Source organism: Phoxinus phoxinus (assembly GCF_949152265.1).
Source record: "Phoxinus phoxinus genome assembly, chromosome: 3".
Lineage (NCBI taxonomy): Eukaryota > Metazoa > Chordata > Actinopteri > Cypriniformes > Leuciscidae > Phoxinus > Phoxinus phoxinus.
Genome location: NC_136878.1, coordinates 4,767,344 through 4,780,330, shown reverse-complemented (window position 1 = coordinate 4,780,330; position 12,987 = coordinate 4,767,344). Strand labels below are relative to the sequence as shown.

The 12,987-nt window shown below is 35.3% G+C and overlaps 1 protein-coding gene across 1 annotated transcript in view; it reads left to right on the top strand.

Annotated features, from left to right (window-relative positions):
• The first annotated feature begins 285 nt into the window (after positions 1-285).
• The window catches only part of tnca (tenascin Ca), a 67,848-nt gene continuing 55,146 nt past the window's right edge, over positions 286-12,987 (top strand). The window contains exon 1 of the mRNA XM_079608237.1: positions 286-487. The gene's annotated coding sequence lies outside the window, so the exon portion shown is untranslated. The remainder of the gene's footprint in view (positions 488-12,987) is intronic.

Genomic DNA, 12,987 nt, shown 5'->3' with positions numbered 1-12,987 from the left:
TATTCTCTTTGCTTTTATGTCTCTGTAGAATCTTACACCACACTTGAACTTGTACGTATAGGCGTATGTTCTGGCTCCAGGGAGAAGAGAGTATGGGTAATATATGCTGAGTGTGTAGACATCTCAACACCTCAAAGCAGTAGGAGGGAAGAACAGGAGTGGAAAGAGAGAGAGAGAGAACGTGTATGAGTTCGTGAAAAGGCTATTTAAGGGCAGTCCTTGCAATTCACAGCGCTCTGACTGAAGTCTCTCATATTAAAGAGGTATAGTGCTTTCATCCTCTCTCTCTCTCTCCTTCTCACACACTTCAGCCCAGAGGCTCGGCGGGCAGAGGGGTGTGTGGAATACATCACGGACGCTCTCAGATCTTCCAGCACGTGGAGACACGGAGACAGACGGAAGCTGGAGGTCTCGCATCTCGTCGCCTGGTTCAGCTCACGTCTTCTGCACCTCATTTACTCCGCGGACGCTTGATTCATCACCACAGGTATCTTTATCCTCTTCATCTGGCTTCTCTTATGGATGCAGTGCTTTAGTCTTTTTTTGGATGTTGAACTTTCCATTCACTCTGCTACTGATTTTTCTCTTTCCTTGCTCAGGAGATTGTTGAGCTCTTGTGTATGCCTCTTTTTGACAACTTTGTCTCAGATGTTTCTCTTAAATATTATTGTAAAAAAGATTCAAATTAGTCAGCTGTTAGATTTCAATTTATATTGCAATAAAAATACTGAGTTTTGATTGTAGACATTGATTTCTTGATAATTCAAGAGACATTAAGATCTCTGAAACTAAATGGTTGAGCGAACGGAGTCTCTTACTTCTCTTATAATCTCATTACTGTCTTGGAGAAACAATTGAGACATTTAAAGAGATCTCATTTTTATTGCATTTCCATGTGTGTTGTAACCTAAAGCAACATTTTATTTGTCAGAGTTCTGTTGAAGTATTTTGTCTCAGACAACTTTGTCTCAGATGTTTCTCTTAAAAATTATCATAAAATAGATTAAAAATTATAAAAATTAGTCAGCTGTTATCATGCAGAGTTCATATTGAGATAAAAAATACTGAGTTTTGATTGCAGATATTGATTTCTTGACAAGACTGAGTGCAGTATGAGACAATAAGATTTTGGAAATTAAAGGAGACTAATTTTTCTCTCCATATAATCGCATTACTGTCTTGGAGAAACAATTGAGACATTTAAGAAATCTCATTTTTATTTTCTTTCATGTTGGTATAGTCTAAAGGAAAATGTTATTTCTCAGAGGAGATTCAGTTGTTCAGCAGTATCAGCTCTGTCTCAGATGTTTCTTCTACAAATCCCAGTAAAAATAGAAATGAGTCAACTGTTATCATGCAGGGCTCATATTGAGAAACATACTGACTTTTGTTCTCAGATATTGATTTCTTGACAAGACTGAGCGCAGTATGAGACATTACGATTTTTGAAACTATGGGAGAAGTGGGAGACTCCTTTTGCTCTCCATCTAATCCCATTACTGTCTTGGAGAAACAATTGAGACATTAAAGAGATCTCATTTATATTTTCTTTCATGCTGGAACCTGAAGGTTTCACAAAAGAGATTCAGTTGAGTTCTCAGTTATTTTGAAGTATCAACTTTGTATCAGACGTTTTTCCTAAAAATCCCAGTAAAATATATACAAATGAGTCAGCTGTCATCATGCAGAGTTCATATTGAGAAATATACTGACTTTATGTTGCAGACGTTAATTTCTTGACAAGACTGAGCGCAGTATGAGACATTAAGATCTCTTCTGAAGCGAATTATTACTATTAATGGGCTCTTTTTCTCAGGAGACGCAAGAGAATCCTTTTGCTCTCCATTTAATCTCATTGCTGTATAGGAGAAACCATTGAGACATTAAAGAGACTTTTTTAGAGGTTGTTTTTTCACAGCTGTGCAGATTCACTTAAGTTCTGGTTATTTGAAAAGTAACAACATTGTCTCAGATGTTTCTCCTCAAACTCTTTTTGAAAAATGAAAATGAGACACAACTGAGATAAAAATGTTATAGACAGTAGAAGAGTAGTGCTTTAAAATGAATGTGGATAGCATACATCATTTGGTAATTAGAGATCATATTGAGATTTATTACATTTTATTAGGGCAAAACTGAATATAGTGCGATTGAGTGTCTCATTAGTGCAGATTATAAAAAAATATGTACTGTATGCAAGCATGTATGAATACCTTTTTATGTATGTACTTTTTAATAATGTGAACTGCATCCCTCCAATCCCCCCCCCCCCCCCCCCCTCTCAAAGGGGATTTGAACAATGTTTCATGATGAAAAATATATGAGGTATTTAAGTTGGCATGAAACTGAAGTTGCTGTATATTGTGATATATATCCGAGTGAAACAGCTTTAGGAAAAAATTTAGGGCAGGACTTGTCCATCAGGAATTGATTGGATGGCTGTGGTTTGCTATTGGTGGATCTCATGTGAGTGACAGGTGCCAGTTAACAGATCATCAAGAGAAGAGATGAGATGACGCTTCAAGAGGAATGGGAAGATATTTTGATTACGAGTGCATATGAATTTGACAAAAATGATGAGCATGTATAAATCATTTATAACAAACTGCAATATTCCAAGAAATGTCTATTTTGATTTCATAAGGCATGGTCCTCATGCAGTGAGCATGGACATGTGTGTTTTTATGTAAGGGATTCTGACAGACTGATGAAAGGCTGAAACCAGTGCTCTTGTCTTACTTTGATATCACCTGGAAAATATACTTTATTCATCTGTCAGTCTGTGCATTTCTATATGACTTGAGTGCTCATGAAAATGACATCCTCCTGTGGAAACGGGAGAATGATCTGTAGTGCAGTTGGGAAGAAGCTGTTGCTGTGTGTGTCTGTGTTTAAGGGAAAGACTCCAGACATTGTGGTTTTTGAGGTTCAGAAATGGACAATTACTATTTGATGTGTAGCTCTTGCTTTACGAATCATCATTATAATAGTTCATGCTTAAAGATTTAGCAAAACTAGTGTGTAACTCATCCAGCACCATTTGTGAGTGATTCCTCAAATCAGCAAATATTAAAAAAAAATAGTATACTGTTCCAAAACCTAGTGAGCATTTTAAAGCATTGTGCACAACCATCCTGAAGACCATTTCAAAAGTGAGGCAGCAACATTATGCTACCCTGTAATTTACTTCCTTTATGCAATTTATAATGTATCATTGCATTCTCCTTTTCAGAGAAGAAAATTGCTCAGTAAATAAACCCTTTTCATCAGAGTATCAACAAATAGTCAGTCAAGTTTTATGCTTATTCGAGTTCTGCATTGTAGCGACACACTACTGTCAAACTCAAGTGTCCCATGCCAAACTCTACATGAATGACACACAGACTGCCAACAGCATGTAGAGTGTTACTTTTGGGCTTTTAGAAAGTATTCGAAAGTATATATAAAAGAATGTATTATTATTATTACTAATACTATTATTACTATTATTATAAATTACTAATGCTAATCCTATCATTATCATGAAATATTATTATTGTTACTACTACTACTGCTATTATTATTGTTATTATTATTAGTATGTTTACTACTTCCACTACAAATTGCCTCTTTCTATATCTATATCACTAAAATATCTCCTTACTTACCAATGTACCTGCATACACTAATATATAGATATCTATATTTAGCTGGTTTCCATCTCTTTTTGTTTTGTTTTTGTTTTTCACTCTTCTGTATGTGTGTCATTGATTTATTTCCTTGTATAAGCTACTGTTTGGTTAATTTGCAAGAAAAAAAAGAAAGTGTTCGCCTCTGTAGGCACTCAGCGGACCCATTGTGAAAAAGCTAATTGCATTTAATGTAAATTTCAACTATAATACATTTTTATTAAATTGCAAAAGACATGCGTCTGAAAGCATTACATTCATTTCACACTTAAGTATTATTTATTTCCATAAGTACTCTAAAAAGTATGCTGAAGTGTACTTTTTCACAAGGGACAGCAAGGCAGCTCGCTAGGTTTTGGAACAGAGCCTTTATCATTTGTATGACACAGCAGAAGCTTTTATATGAGGAAAATGGACCATTTTTGATGACACTCAGTGATGTTTTGACTTCTACTGCACTATTAACAGAACGTGTGGCCTTTGTGTGGTATAGAAGTGATCACTCAGCCTGATAATGCAGAGTGAATTGTTGCAGTTCATTTGGATGTTCTGAAGCTCATGCTAAAAACCAGATGGTGTTTTTCTTCACGCTGGCAGTTTTACCTGCAGGTTTATGGATGTGCATCAGGTGAGCACAGTGGGACGTTTGAGGTGAGTGTTTGAGGTTTAAGACCTGAGGAAAGAGTCAAGCCACTGAAATGAAAGGGCATAAATTGTCAGAGGTCAGCGGCAGACGGGGTTTATGATTCCTCTGCTATTTGCTCTTCCTCCTGTGTTGGTGTGGAAGGAATGATGGGAACAGAGAGAAAGAGAGAGTGGAAGGGGTCTGTCAGGACAGCTGGAGTGAGATCGACCCACGGCCTCAGGGCTTCACTTAAGAGAAAAAGAACATTGTTTGAGTGTGAAATTTGAGGTTTTATTTTGGTGGGCCAATCTGCCATTCATGTGATAGTGGCCAATTCATTTAGTCCAGATTGCTTATGAATAGATTGTCAGAGTGTGAAGAATATAGAGAAATGAGAATGAATGTGTCATGCAGTGTTATTTGAGTAATATTTATGTACTAATATATTAGTGTATTAATATTTTGCATTAGCTTTTTTTATATATATTTTCATTTATATATATATATGTGTGTGTGTAATTATAATTATATATATTTATTTATAGCTTTAATAAAATGTTTATTTTAGTTAGTAATTATATGTACTTTAGTCCTTTTATAATAGTTTAGTTTATAGTAATTTTCAAGTTTTTCATAATTTTGTGGATCAATCTACATATTGTTGTGGGCCGATTAATTGATTCCATGTTGCTTGAATATGAAAATATAGAGAAATCATAACTTTGTGAAAATGAGAATGAATGTGTCATTCTGTTATTTTAGTATTGTTATACTGTAGTATTTATTAATATTTTGAATTAAATTTAAGGACATATAATTTATAAAATGTATAATATGTATTATACATATATATATAATTTTATTTTTTAGCATTTTTATTTTTATTTAATTACGTTTTATGTTGACTTTTGTACTTCAACTCATTCATCTCTAATTCTTAATTTCATAAAGGGATAGTTCACCCAAACAATGAAAATTAGCCCATGATTTACTCGACCTGAAGCCATCCTAGGTGTATATGACATTCTTCTTTCAGACGAATACAATCGGGATATATATTTAAAACTGTCCTGGCTCTTCCAGGCTTTATAATGGCAGCCAATGGGTATATTTTTTTGGAAGTCCATCAAATCGCATCCATCATGATAAAGGTTCTCCACACGGCTCCGGGGGGTTAACTGAAAAATATCCATATTTAAAACTTTATCTACTAAAATAACTAGCTTCCGGCAGACGGTCGTACGCAAGTCGACTTAAGCCAAAAGAGTAACAAATATTTTTACTTTATTAAAAAAGTAACAAATATCTCGTTAGAGTGTTAGACAGTATTCTAGGTTATTACGTGAGGAAGTTTTTTGTCCAATAATTAGAATCTCTGTTTTTTCAGAGTTAAGTAGTAGGAAATTACTAGTCATCCATTTATTTTTATTTTTAAATGAGCTATGCATTCCGGTAATTTTATGAATTGGTAAGTTTCGTCAGGGCGTGAAGAATTATAGAGCTGAGTATCATCATCATAACAGTGAAAACTAATGCCATGCTTCCAAATGATATCTCCCAAGGATAGCATGTACAGAGTGAACAGCAATGGTCCTAGTACTGAGCCTTGTGGTACTCCATACTGAACTTTTGATCGATAAGACATCTCTTTATTTACTGCTACAAACTGATAATGATCAGATAAGATTTAAACCATGCTAATGCAATTCCACTAATGCCAACATTTTTTTCAAGTCTATTTAAAAGAATGTTGTGGTCAATAGTATCAAATGAAGTACTAAGATCGAGTAACATGTTAGAGTGATACAACCACGATCGGTTGATAAGATATTAGGAGCACAGCATTTACTGAATATTGCCAAAGCGAAGATGCAGTTTGATCAAATAAGTCAAGACAGAAGTGTTAATCTAGTTCATTTGTTATACGTTGCATTGTTTAACACAGTGTTCTGTGCAGTGTGCTCTGGTTATTTAACGCACATTTCACAAAAGCAGTAGGTCATGTGGTTATTCCATACATGCTGAAACGTAACATACTTTCCACCGGATTTATGCTGCATTCAGTGTAAGTTAGTGTGTTCTGAACATTGAAGATGTCAACAAGTCTTTCCTTTTGATGTTAGCATGCAAACTAAAAAGAAATTTAATCCATGTCCAAGTGAAAATTTTAATTTCAGTCAAGTACATCCAGGTGTTGAATAAAATGAACGTCAACGGTGATCTGGACCGGACAGCTGCGCTGCAAACCAGTTATACGGTGTGTTCTAGGCTCTGTGTTCCCATGGGTAATCTTTGATATAAGCGCCTACTTCCCATAAATCTCAGTGAGTCTAGACAGACAGGTCTAGGTTGCATGTGGACCTGTAGTGCAGATGGCCTGGTGCTGATGGATCACTTCCAGGTTCTTTTGTTTTTTATGAGAATCACTCATTTGATTTGGTGAGCGGCCACTGAAGAAGAGGGAATTCATGTCTGGTGTATCCGTTCCACCATGAAACTTCTCACTTACTTAAGGGAAAGTGTCACGTAGGGGCATTTCTCTGATGGTATCCTCATCATGGTCAATGTTCTGGAGGTATTCAGCAGTTCAGTGAAATTGGAGATTTCTGGAGGTCGCCTTAATGAGGAAAGCATTGATTCGCAGGACAATAAAGTATCTTTCCATCCAAAATTATTCTGATATAACAGAGCTTGTCACATGCTTCAGTATCACAGATATCAGTTACGTATCAAGCAATATCTTATATAATTATAAATATGTGTGCTTCAGTTGGGATTTTCCTAGTTTTGCTTTTCAGAGTATGAAATGCATTATGGCTTTGGACAGCTTTTCTGAGTACAAAATGCATTAAAGTGTAACTGTATTTTGTCATGCATTTGGTGTCACATAATTCATTCAGTCCACAAAATTTGTTACGCTTGGCGGCCCATACAAAAGAGCTCAGCATCAACCTCTCACTCCCATGAAGCACTGCAAATGAGTTGAGTCTCCCTTTACTCTCCAACTGTTTGAGTACATGTCTAAACTTAAAAATATATTGTTTTATACTCTTAATCAGGCACTAGTTTTACAAGTCAGTAGTTTTATTTGATAGCATAAATTATAATGCTTCATGAGATGAGTTGTTCATTCACTTTTAAAGTATGTCATTTTGAGTTTTGGTTGCCTCTCTTGTGCATTTGGTTTGTGCATTTTATTTATTTATTGTGGTTTATTCACACTTACAAGAATGTAAGAACACATTTGTCTTTTTGTCAGATTTTTCATATTTTATTTTTATATTTTTTTATGGCTTCCAATTAACATTAGTCCTAGTTATTTATTGTGGTGTGGTTCATGGCTTAAAACTATTTTGTTTTGTGAAATATATATATATATATTCTTCCCAAAATTGTAATTGAGAACTACTTCTGGAACTAAGGTTAATAAAAAAGTAGCCTAAATAAATTGGCAGCCATTCTTGCGTTCTATTTAGAAGCTGATTATCTCATGAATATTTGGTTGCACAATCCCCTACCCTAATGATTTAACCCTGCGGCACTGTTTGTGTGTTGGCACTTGGCGGATATGTGATTAAGTGAAAAAAAAAAAAAAAGTTAACGTGAAAAAAGTTATACATTTTATGAAAAAACATGGTTAAAAATACCATTTTAAATTTTTATATGAAATGTATATTTTCCAAAAAAAACTTTACTCTAAAACTGCGAGAAAATCAAAGCCATAAATCTAAACAATCTGTGATACAAATTTGAGGTTGATATATAAAAAAAATTAGCTTTCAGTAAGAATTAGTTTGGCCGCAGTACCAAACGCTTCCACTAGATGAAATTCGTCTTTTTTTCAGGACCATTTAACCTTTTTGAATTATGTCGTGTGAGTGTGAGTCTGTGAGTTCAGTTGTAGGCCTACCATTCCAATGAACAAAAAAATTAAACGAAACGTAAAATCCAGAGGAACAACTTCTGGATTATATTATGTTTTTATTTTAGATATAATAAAAGAATGGCATTAATCACAGCAATACATTGATGCTTTACTTTCTAGAAAGTAATTATTACACAGAAAAATTCTAAATCTGTTTCCTTCAGCAAGCAAACCCGCATGTGGCATTGTGCTGTGTGTAGACATCAATCAAAGTCTTGTAATCGCCCACTGGCGGTGGACTAAACATGTAAGAGTGTTCACATATACAGCATGAGTCTGCGCTACACTTCTCCTGGGGTGTAGATTGATACATCCTGCTATAGGGTTACAGTGGATAGTTTATCTTTAAGCTCTAGACTTCCACCAAATTGTATATTTGTTAGGGGTGGAATCTACTGAATGCTGAAAACGTTTGATGGCCGGAGCTCTTCTAGTCTAAACTCGTATGACACACACATGCACAGAGTCTGCGCTGTGGACCAGGCTAAACAGATGGCTGAATGTACAGGCCAACATTCCTAGTCCCTGTTTTCCAGGTGGGAAAGTTCCCTTTCTTTTGCCAGTACAGGGAAAACTAATAAAGATACAGTAATTCTGGATTATAACTTAAAGCGCTGATTTGTGTTCCAGAAGGAGGATTTCCCTTTATTATATTCTTTAATACATAGCCTCTTTATTTCTAAGCGTCTTTGTGTGTGATTAAGTGAAAAGTAGCGTGGTTTTATTAAGCATTATACAATAATATGAGCAATTTTATATCAAGCTAATTGTAGTATAATAGTAGCAAGCTAAATATTTGTATATATGTGCGTGTGTGCATATATTCAGTATATATACAGTATATGCGCAAACACGCATATATATATCACCTACAGTACCATAACTTGATATAAAAGTGCTCATATTATTGTATAATACTTATAACAAACAATATATACAGTGTATATATATATATATATATATATACACACACACACACATTTCTGCCACATAAGCAAAGAAAATCATGCTTTTGTAAATCATAATTGTGAGAGAAGTCACAAGATGCTAAGTTGTAATTATGAGGTGAATGTAAAAAAAGCCATAAAAAGTCTTAAGTTTATGAGATAAAAATGATTTAAAAAGTTTAAATGATTAAAAATGAAATAATTATTACATACCTGTAAATTGAAATTATGAGATACTAACTCTATAATAATATATAGTAGTCAACATTTGAAGTGGGTCAGAAAAGTTAATCAAAGTCCTAAGACAATATGCATAACTGATGAAAGTTGATCCACTTCAAATGTTGACTGCTGTATATTATCATATATACAGTATATCACAAAATTTGATATTTGATATGTTACTTGACTCATTTATTCCTATTTTCTATGAGCCAGTTAATGAAATGCTTTTTAAATGGAAAATAAATCTTTTGAACTATTTGGAAAGATCCACTACAACGGATTACATAACAGGCTGTAGTTTTCCGCTTGGTGTCAAGTTTTTTAGACTGCGGTATAAATGGTCTTGCAGAATCTCTGGAGCTTAACAGATTTCCGTTGCGTGGTACATACATCACACCGCCCAAACGTAGTCGCTAGTTACAAAGCATAAGTAAGTAGTGAGTTGTAGCCAGATTAGCATTAGCCACACAAGGTATTTTCCAGAAACTCTCACCAGATGTAGGAGAAAAGCCTGTGAAATTCAAGCTCAGGTTTTTATGTTCACATGCTGGGGTTTTACAGAACGTAGGAGGAAACATAATAGATCTACACTGAATTCAAACCTTTGTTCCTGAACCTACCGTAGCGACCCAATCGCTGGCCTTTATTTTAACTTTATTGTTTGCATGCTGTGTATACGATCTCATAAACTCGTGTGCTGTGTTGTAGATCCTTTGCATTAGTTTTACATGTTTTGATCTGACCTTTAAAGGCTACAGGGTCACAAGGTCAGCCCTTGTTAGGGTTTGAAGGAATGTACAAAACCTGGGAGTGTAGAGTGGACACTTTAAGGTGCAAGGAGGAGGTGACGGTGGGGTTAAGGGTCCTAACACAAAGGTCACAGGCTGGAAGAATCATAAACTGGAAGGTTTCCATGTCTTCACAGATAGCAGTTGGTTGATTGTAAGTCACCTTATTTTAATCCATCCTAAATAGTAAGCAACTTAGGATGCATACTCATAGTTTGGATTCACTCACTGATGATTAATCTAATGTCTTTTTGTGTTTTCTAAGTACATTTCACACAGAGGAATGCCTACTGTTAATCTCACTGGTTGGTCTCACTGTAATATTCAAACGACTGCATCTTTATGTAATATGCAAATGACATGCAATTTCAGTATTATAAACGTATTTATATTTATAATAGTAGAACACGTAATAACACTACTTAGTCCTATTACACTTTGTTTCTCATTTTCTTAATCTCACGTGTTTGTTGCATCAGTCTGGCTGTACTTTCTGTCATGATGAATGAACTTTTAATGTGTTTTAAAGACTGTTAGCGCTCTGAGAAGGTGACGACTGTAGTTCTGACATATTAGATTACATGCATTTTTATGAAGTTGGCAAAACGTTAGAGTTGGGGTACTCGAACTCGGACTCGGACTCGAGTCCGGTCTCGAGTCCAATTTTGAATGGACTCGGACTTGTCACGCACTCGAATGAATTTGTACTCGGACTTGACACGGACTCGGGACATTTTAGACTCGGAAAAATGTCCGAGTCCAGTCGAGTCCGGGTACTGGATGACACAAAACGAAATTTTGTGAATTTTTTTTATTCAAAAACGAAACGAAACAACGTTGTTTCAGCGTTGAGCATTGTAGCCAATCACAGTTAAGTGCATAAACACAGTGGCAAATCAGAGGCGTTTTAGAGTCCGCATGCGAATAATTCGCTCAAAATGTATGTTTAGAATCAGCATGAGCTTTATCCTTTCGCAAATCCCCTAATAAACAACAAAGTCTCTCTAGACGCAATATAAATAAGATATTCACTGTGCAGTGCGGACAACTTCAGTCAGTGTTTATGACGAGAGTTTTAGGGAGAGTGCCGAACGCGGTAAGTGATGGCTTAAAGGGAGCGCTGTTGACAATCTAAATAGTTTTGTTTTTCATACTTCTAGAGGACCAGTGGTTACGTTCACACTGTAAATTATAAAGAGTGATAACTGCATTTAAATGTGGGATTGAATCCACTTAATTTTTGTCCTTTGAGTCATGAAATTGCGATGATTTGACACATAGCAACATAAGAACGTGTTAACCATAGCAACATTTTGGCGTCTGATAATGTTATCATTTTTGTTGCATTTATACTTTAGTCATAAGTTTACATACTCCTTGCAGAATCTCCAAAATGTTATTTTTATATGTTTTTTAATAAGACGGATCATACACATTGTTTCTATTTAGTACTGCCCTGAAAAAGCTTTTTCACATAACAGATGTTTAATAGCCTAAATAAAATACAAACACAAAATAAAGACAAATTACATAGGCTCGATTTTAATATTGTGTCATTACCTGAATGATCAACAACTTTTTTTTCTTTTTTCTTTTTTTTAATGGTTGAGGAAAAATCATCCAGCTCCTGCACATTCTTTGCTTTTCCAGCATCTTCTGCATATTTGACTCCTTACTAGCAGTGACTATGATTGTAAGATCCATACTTTCACACTGGTGACAACTGAGGGACTCATACACAACTTTTACAAACCCTGCAAACATTTAGTGATGCACAAGAAGGAAGCATCCGTTAAGAGCCAAGAGGTGTAAACTTTTGAACTGGATCATTGGTGTAAATTGGTCTTATTTGTTTAAAAATGCATTCATTAATTTAGTCCAACCCTTCAGAGGCTAAATAAGATATTAGCATGTACAACACAATAAGAAAAATGTAAACATCATCATCTTGCTCAAAAGTTTACCCCTGGCTCTTAATGCATCGTGTTGCATTATTAAGCATTACCTTGCAGATTCTAAAAGATGTACAATAGGTAAACGTATGACTGTAACTATACATTGCAATCATTTTGTAAGGTTTAAAATATTAATTTAAGAGCTCAGTGTTGAGACCTTTCGCCGGGATTTGATTGACAGGTGATCTGACCAATTATAATGCAGATACACGCCATTTTTGTTCGACAAACAAACCAAATCAGTTAGTAGATTAAAGGCAGTGGACTTGAACTTGAAAAATAGTGTGTATTGATTTCTTTTTTAGAAATTTGTGCTATAACTAGAAGAGATTATCAGTTCACGTGCTGCTTGAACTGAGGCCTAGACATTAAAGCACCACAAAACAGTATTTATCGTTTGAATTTCATAAAAATTAAAAAAATTGAAAGCTGAGACTTTATTTCAAACCAAAAGTACCCTGCTCTGTCTTGTCTGTTGGCACATTGTTAGTGTCCTCTTTGCTCCGACCGAGAACATGTGGAGTGAGAGAGGAATGGCTTGTCGGACGTAGCAACAGTAACCAAGAGGGGCGGGTCTTTGTGAAAGGTCAATTTCAAATAATTTAAATCTTTGTGGACTCGGCCGGACTCGACTCGGACTCGGATGTTAAGGACTCGGACTCAAGTCCGACTCGACCCTCTTTGGACTCGGACTTGGACTTGTACTCGGTTGTTAAGGACTTGGACTCGACTCGGACTCGACAAAGGTGGACTCGGACCCAACACTACAAAACGTTTATTAAAAAAAACTTTAAACGCTAATAATATCACATGAAAAGGAGTCATATAAAGGATGGGATGACTCTTCTCATAAT